Consider the following 7637-nt stretch of genomic DNA (forward strand, 5'->3'; position numbering starts at 1 on the left):
CGGCCACTTTGGAGCGTAAGCGGAGGCCGTTGCAGAGAGGACAGATCAGTCCCAAGATCTGAGCCCCAAGAAGGTGGGTGCACAGATCAGCCAAGCCAGGAAGCCGGGGTGGCCAGTTCACAGCTGGAATAGAGGCTGGACCTCAGTCCTGGTAGGGAAGCCCCATCCCGTTAATGCGTCTGATCTGGAGGCAAGCTGAAAGGTGCTCTGAGATTTCAGGGGGCAGAGGATAGAGGCGAGCTTATGACTTTCTTGGTCGTGGAATGGGACAGGCAAGGAGCTGTGATCCTCTGTGACTTCTCAAACGTGGGCGCAGCCTCCCTCACTTCTTGTTGGTTGACTGATCCCTGTTGTCCCACAAGCTCCTCATCTGTGGTTATCTGCCTTCACTTGCTTTACTCACGATCTGTGAATAACCTCTTTGGTGAGCTGATATAGCATCACTCTCTGCCTGTACAGCTCCTAACACTGCCAGGGTCCGGGTTACTCATGTTACAGTACTGCCAGCAATAGGAATAAATAATAACAGAAGAAAGACCCTGAAAATAAGCAGCCATGATTTCTAAGGACGATAACCAAGAGCCTCTTTTCCTATGTGGTCAGCTTGATCTTGAGCTGCCAAAGGGCTTTGCAAGTACTGCCCAGGTGCTGAGCTGTCCCATTCCTCCAGCAATGGTGAAGGGAAACACATGGGCAAGGTGAGATGCAGAGAAGTCCTATCCCGGGCAGGAGCTGACTGATTCTGCAGGCGAAGAGCTGCCGGGCTTCGAGTCTGCGTTCCCCAGAGCTGCATGCTCTTCCCTCCACAGACACTGCAGCTCTGGTCTCAAAGGGCCATGAGTCAAAACCAACAAAATTCCCAGCTGAGCCTGTCTACACAAGCCAAAATCAGTGGTGGCTCCCAACAGATTAGGAGCAGACAGGTCACCTAATCTGATGCCCTCGCTGGCCTGGCAGGGGGCAGGCGGGGGCAGTAGCCTCCCAGATTGCCCCAGCAAGTACTACCAGAGCCCATAACTTAGCAGTTGTCATCTGCAGCACTATCCATCATCACTGGCTCTTTGTGCGCAGTGAAGTTATTTGACCTTTTTCTGCTTTAGAAAGAAATACAATAAAAATGCAATTCTGGCTGCAGCTTCTAAAGCAGAACTGACCAAATACCATATATAGTATCAACTAAGGACAGCCACAGACTTCCTTCCATCTTTTTAAGCCGTCCCCTTTCCTACAACACCATCCAAGATGCATTAATCATGGGCTTCTTCAGAGTAAACGGGATTAATCTGCCCTCTTGCCATTTCCCTGATGTTTTGCAGCAAATCTTGGATGCATGTGGGATACTGTGCACCTCACAGTCACTGTGATGATATAATGCAAAGGAAGCAGTAGCTATTTCTACCAGGTTGAGCCTCATGGTGTTTCCTGATCCTCCTAGCAAATGAATCCCACATGGGATGTAGTCAGAGCCCCATGTACACCTAGGTCTAAAGTTCTCACTTTCTACATGCTCAAAGCTTGCTTGCCAAGAAAGAAAACACTTTGCTGATTGACCCATCCTACTTCTTTTATTTAAACATCTCATCAGCCTCAAAGGCTGCTTGTGCATCCAGGGCTTTGGGCAGTTGTTCTGAAAATGCTCAGAAAGGGCTTCCGAAATTGAGTTGGGTAAATCCAACAGCCTCCTTGTGTGGGCAGATGTCGTGTTGAGTCTGGCAAGGGAAAGGTCTTGGGGATTCATTTATGCCTCAATTAGTGGGTCTGATGATTCGTTATTACTTTTCTGTCTGGATCCATCCTGGAATATCCTCCTCCCTTTCTATAATCGACTGAAATTTCTATCCTTTTGTGTGTTCACCAGTGTGACCCAGCTCCAGACTGCATCTCAGGGCTCCCTGTACAGCTGCCCTGCCCACATCTCACTTATCTCCAGCCCTGGCTGCTGCCACACAGGTTGTTACCCCGATCATGTTGTATGATGGAGGGCAGGACCATGCAGGAGACTGTGTTTCTAGCTGTCAGGATCTTGATCCCTTGTGAGTTGCTTCCTTTTCCTGTTTCCGAATGAATTTGCACAAAGGCTCCTTGGAGACGTATGCAGTGTTAAGCAGACATGTGCAACGTAACACGTATTCATAAACCATAAAAAAAAATGAAGCCTTCTGTGCTTTATCCCAGCTAATCAAATGTCATTCTCTCACACGGGGGATGTAGGTCCTTTATGCCATGTCCTCGCATTGTTACAAACAAACTCTTAAAAATGTTGTTTTCACTTCTCTTTTTTTATTATTTTAATGGGAAAACTACTTCTGTAGTCTGCCACATGAAAGTAGGCTTGCCTTCATTTGTGGCCATGCTGATTAAAAAGCCTGGGAGATCTTTAATTAAATCAGTTGAATTTTGTGTACTTCTTTCAAAGAAAACCATTAAAATAGCATTTGTGACTCATTACAATTATAACAGCAATGCTATCATCTTTGCCTTCTTATATTGCTTATTTTGATTAAAAACGCTGCATGCCAGACATACCTTTCCCTGCTAGCGACTGTGCAGCCCTCCTCCGAGGGAGGAAGAGGATGCTACCTGACAGTTTGTGTATGCTGAGGCATAGCTGGCTCGGCATCTCTGAAAGATGATTGAGCACGTCTCTAGCTGGACTGTTGCTCTGCTGAAAGGCATGAAGTCATGACATTTTACACATCTGGAAGATCTGGGCCACTGTGTCGGATTCATCTCAGCGCTGACCCCAGGCTATTCGCACCACGGAGGCTGTGTGCACACACCCCAACTACAAGAAAAGCTCCAGCTGACAAAGCACCTTGCCAGGGAGCAAAGAAACCTCCAGCGTGCAGATGCTGTTCCTCTGACCTTGCAGATCTACTCAGTTTTCTTTGCAAGTTGCCACGACATGAATTCAAGTCATATTCAAAGTCAAAACCAGTGAGTGACTGGAATATGCACAGATTTTACTCTGGACATACCTGTGTCATCAAGGTGTCCTGAAAGCTGTCACATGTTGCAATCAGAACATTTGTACTACCCTCTCTTGCTCCAAATTGTCCTTCAAAGGGTTTCTTTCTTGCTTTTCTTTAAGAGCCCTGGCGAGATAAATCTGTCTGTATTGCCCTCCCTGTGCTCCTTCCCCTTCCCCCAGACCGTTCGTGGACAAACCCTGGTGTCACTCACCCCCGGAGGTCTCCAGCTGTGCAGATGGGCAGCTGTGGGGACAACAGGCAGTGGGAGTCTCAGGGGATCTCCTCTGTCTCTTTATCCCTGCTACAACCCGGCCCCAGAGTAGCCCCAGCCCCTGCCGATGCAGCCTGCGCCGGCCCCGGCTGTACCGCCGGGCAAAGCGACCGGCTATGGTGAGCACGGAGACTCTCCTTCTGCTGGAGGCGATTATACGCTGCCCCTTACGTTACCGTGCTGAGGTTTTTGTTCCCCTCCACCCCGCCGTTCTGTCACCATATGCAAGTTTAAACGAGGGACGGGGCTCGTTTGCTCCCTCGTGCAGGGAAACTGCAGCAAGGCACAAAGTAACCGATGCCACAACAGCCCTGAGCAAAGAATAACTTCAGAATTAAAAGCTTTCTGGGTAGATTAATTCCACCAAAATTAGTCATTCCTCAAGGGGCTGTGCCACTGCAAGGAGCAATCCGGTGGCAGAGACCTTTCCTAAAGACCAAAGAGGAGGAACTTGCTGCAGGGAAGGTCTGTGGAGGGCCCAAAGCTGTCAAGGGACAGCAGCTCTCGCGGGGACAGAAAGTGTCCCGCGGGGACTAGCCCAGCCCGTGCGTAACTCAGGATGCTCCACGAGCATCTCAGAACATCTTTGAGCACCCAGACCCTGTGGAAAGACCATAAATGAGAGAAAGGCTTTGGGAGGGCACTACAACCGGGATGAGAAAAGGGCTCTCTCATCTGTGCCACACTGGGGCACTTTTCTGAGTTGTACTTTAGGGGCAGACACGCACTCTGCTTAACATGGGGTAAGGATATTCCCCAGCCCGTATTCCTAGCACTGCGAGGACACAGCCGAGGTCCCTCTGCTTTTGCCTCAGGCTCTGGCAGGTCTGGCCTGAGCTGGAGGAGACCGTGAGGGCTTCAGGAGAGGACCAGGGACGGAGTTATGGACCACCAGGTCACAGCCTGGCTCAGGAGCGGATCCTCGCTGCCTGATAGAGACTTTTCCCCCAAGAAAGGGAAGAGAGGGCTTTGTGAATATGCGGGCTTCTTTTGTCAAGGCTTGAAGACACGCTAAAACTTTTGCTCATTCGCCTGCGCGCCTCGCTGGGACTCCTCAAAAGTCACTCTTCCCTCTCCGCGTGGGCGCGTTGGTGTGGCGGGGAGCAGTGACACATCCCTCTTCCCTCTTGCTGGTTTCACTTATTAAAACTGGAAGGAAAGCAGCCTTGTCGCTGCTTCTGCCACGCTGACGATGATTGCCGTTGTCATGTGTTTCCTTGTGTCTCGTTTCCGATACCGGGGGACATCCCTGTGGCCTAACGAGTGGCATGTGGGTACAATCAGTCTCAGACAATTTATTTTTACTACCATGCATAAACACTGTGCTGAAATTGTCACTCTGATTTAGGAGGTGCCAGATTTTTCTGTTAGTCTTTTTTTTTTTCCTTCCTTTTTTTCTTTCTCGACACCTTCCGCTCCATCTCTGAAACGGTGATTCCCAAGCAGCTTTCGCCGAGGGTTTCCCCAGTGCTGTGACACACTTGTGAAGCCTGAGCGCTGCCTTTTCACACTTCCCTAGATGCTTTCCTGGAGATTGCAAGAAGGACAGGACAAAGTTATTGGATTTTTTTTTTTCTTTTGCCCAGGAACCATTTTGTGCACTGAAAATAGAAATATCATTTTAAATGAGCAGCTCAGACAGACATAATCACCCAAATGCAGATGAAATCACTTAAAAGTTTTGAATCTGGCAACCTTGTATATTTTAATTATAGACTACAGTGATATTCTGCTGAAAGCAATTACGTTGTAGCTCTTCCCACACACAGACAGTCCCAGTTGTGCTCGGCAATGACTAGCGGTTAAGCAAATCAGGCATCACGTATGCATTTGAAATTGAAAAAGAAAAAAAATCCATTTTGGTCAGCCTTTTGAAATAAGGCAGAGGTTCAGTGTTCTGGACACAGCCTTATTTCATATATGTGCGTGCATTTAGGTAGATGAATATAGGTACGTTGATTCCAGCAGAAGAAATGTATATATCTGCCTCGAGAACAACTTTTTTCATGCTTTTTGAATGGCCTCTTGTTTTTGCTACGAAAATGGCCTTCCCTGCTTCGTCAGTACTTTTTAAACTTGCCACGGCCAGAAAAGATACCTCTGTTTAGAATCAGAGAAATGATCCACTAAAAAATTAAAATGAAAGATATCTATTTCAGGGGGTTGAACTGGCCAACAAGCGTGGCTTGCTGAAATGTGGTTGAAACATTCAGATACAGTTCATGCTACTGATACCCCTTGCTCTCCCTTCAAAATTAACCCCGATGAATGGGGCCTTTTGTAGTAAGGAAAGAAACAGACAGAAATCACAATAATCTCTTTCTAGCCAGGCCTCCGTAGCTACGGGTGAGTCAACAGCTCTGCCTGGTGCTGTAGAAGAAGGAAAACAGCAATTTCTTAGCGGTTTCCTCGGCATGTTGGAAACTGAAGGAGATCTTCTCTCATCCAGCTCTTTGCACCTCGGGCCTGTTGCTCGCGTTGACTGCGTTCCAGCCATTCAAGGGTCGGAGAGTTTCAGGCCGTGAATCGAACCCTTCACGGCCCCGAGCCAGGGCCGAGCAGGGTTTGTCCCTGGCGGGCGCCCTGGCACCCGTCAGGTGGCAGAGAGGTGGCATTCGTCTTCCAGCTCCGAAGCCTGGCTTTTGCCTTCTTCGTGCGCCTTCCCTGGGCCAAAGCCTTAGCTCTCAATAAGGAGTTATACTTCTTTCCTGTTATTCTAAAACTAAGTACTTTGCACATTTGGGAAGTATTATTAAATAATAGTCTGAGTAACAGTCTGTGGTTGGAGTTAATTTCTTCCAGTTCTCAAAGTGTCTAATTACACTTTCTTCAATGTTAACAGTATGAATTGCTTCAAGTGTGCAAAGATGTCTTGCATAAAAAATAAAAAAAAAAAGCCTTAGTTCATCCGTCTGGAGTGAAGGTCTGGGACTAAAAGTGCGACCCAAATGTCTTCTGACTTCAGCGTAATTTGCGGCTCTGCACATCTTCCCCTGACTATCCTTGAAGGAATAAGAAACAACAGGCCAGATGCTGCCTGGTGTAAACCCAGGTGATCCCTTTTACACAGTATCGATATTTCCCAGCTTAAAGCCAGGTCTGGGTTTAACTTAGACCCATGTCAACTGAAGACACAGTCAGGCAAATGTTGGTAATCCCATTTTAAGAAACTGTGGCCCCCTTCGCTTGGAGGGTGCAATCCCCACGGCTGGGACATGGTGACCGACTGTCAGTTCCTAGCCGAGGGCAATGCAAAGTGAAGTGGAAAGGGGTTTAAGCCGAGGTGTTTTACCTCACAGCTGGGACAGGCTAGGAGAATGGACATGGGACCTCCGGCAGATTGGCTGAAAACAGCAATTTGTTAAGCCACTGTAATTGGTCGCGCTCAGTGATAATTTGAGCCTTCCTTCAATGGCTGATGGAAAAGCATCACAGCTTTCTCATGGAGACATCCTCTCAGGAACACTATTTGGAAGGACATTTCAAATTTTTTCCTATGGGCAATTTAGAAAAAGGGATGCACCCTTCAGCTGATTTTTTTTGATGACAGTTTAAAAGATGTTGGGTGACTCTGGAGGCAGGGAAAAGACCAGAGGGACAGAGCAACCCGCCAGGCTGTGAGGAAAAGCCAGCTTTGCATATTCCCCTCTGGTGCTTGAGAAACAACCTCTGGAAAGGCACCAACAGCTCGGTCGTGTGCTTACAGCCAGCACTGACCATCATGTCAACCTCACTTCAGCCCGATCACAACACATTTTCTGTCCACCCTTGACTTTGGCTGTGTTCAAAATAGGGATTTCATGATTATCTGAACTTTGTCTCACTGTGAGACCATGCAGGGGAAAAAAATATGTGGAGTATTTGGAAGGGTTGAGAAGATGAGCTTCTGGCTCACAGAAATGCATGTGGCTTTGTTTTGTGTGGCTCGTTTCATGTGATACCCTGGGCTGATGCTGTTGATTAAGTTGCTGTGTTAGCTGACCTCTCTGAGGGATGGACACGTCCAATTTGAACGGTGGCCTACAGAAGTAGATGTGGTATCCTCCAGGACTGGGGGAGCTCACATTGTGATTTATTTTTCTTTCCTGGGGTTTGTGACTGAATCAGACGGGAGAGAGGAAGTGAAGGTTTGTTCTTTCTAAAGATTTATTTCGTTACATCTGCAACAAGTCAAGAAGAGAACAGGGTAGAAAGGCTTTTGGTTTTGGGCCTGGAACAAAGCTCAGTACTTGAGATAAACAAATGGGGGAAAAGGAATTATCAAAGAAAGAGCTGGCCACAGACTTTGTTATGAACTTTGCTGTAACAGGCTGAGAAACTTCGGTAACTGAAACCAAACTGAAAGCGGACCAGACTCTGCAGGGTGAAAGGAACAGCAGATGATTGAGGTACCT

Source organism: Apteryx mantelli, chromosome 10 (assembly GCF_036417845.1).
Source record: "Apteryx mantelli isolate bAptMan1 chromosome 10, bAptMan1.hap1, whole genome shotgun sequence".
Taxonomy (NCBI): Eukaryota; Metazoa; Chordata; class Aves; order Apterygiformes; family Apterygidae; genus Apteryx; species Apteryx mantelli.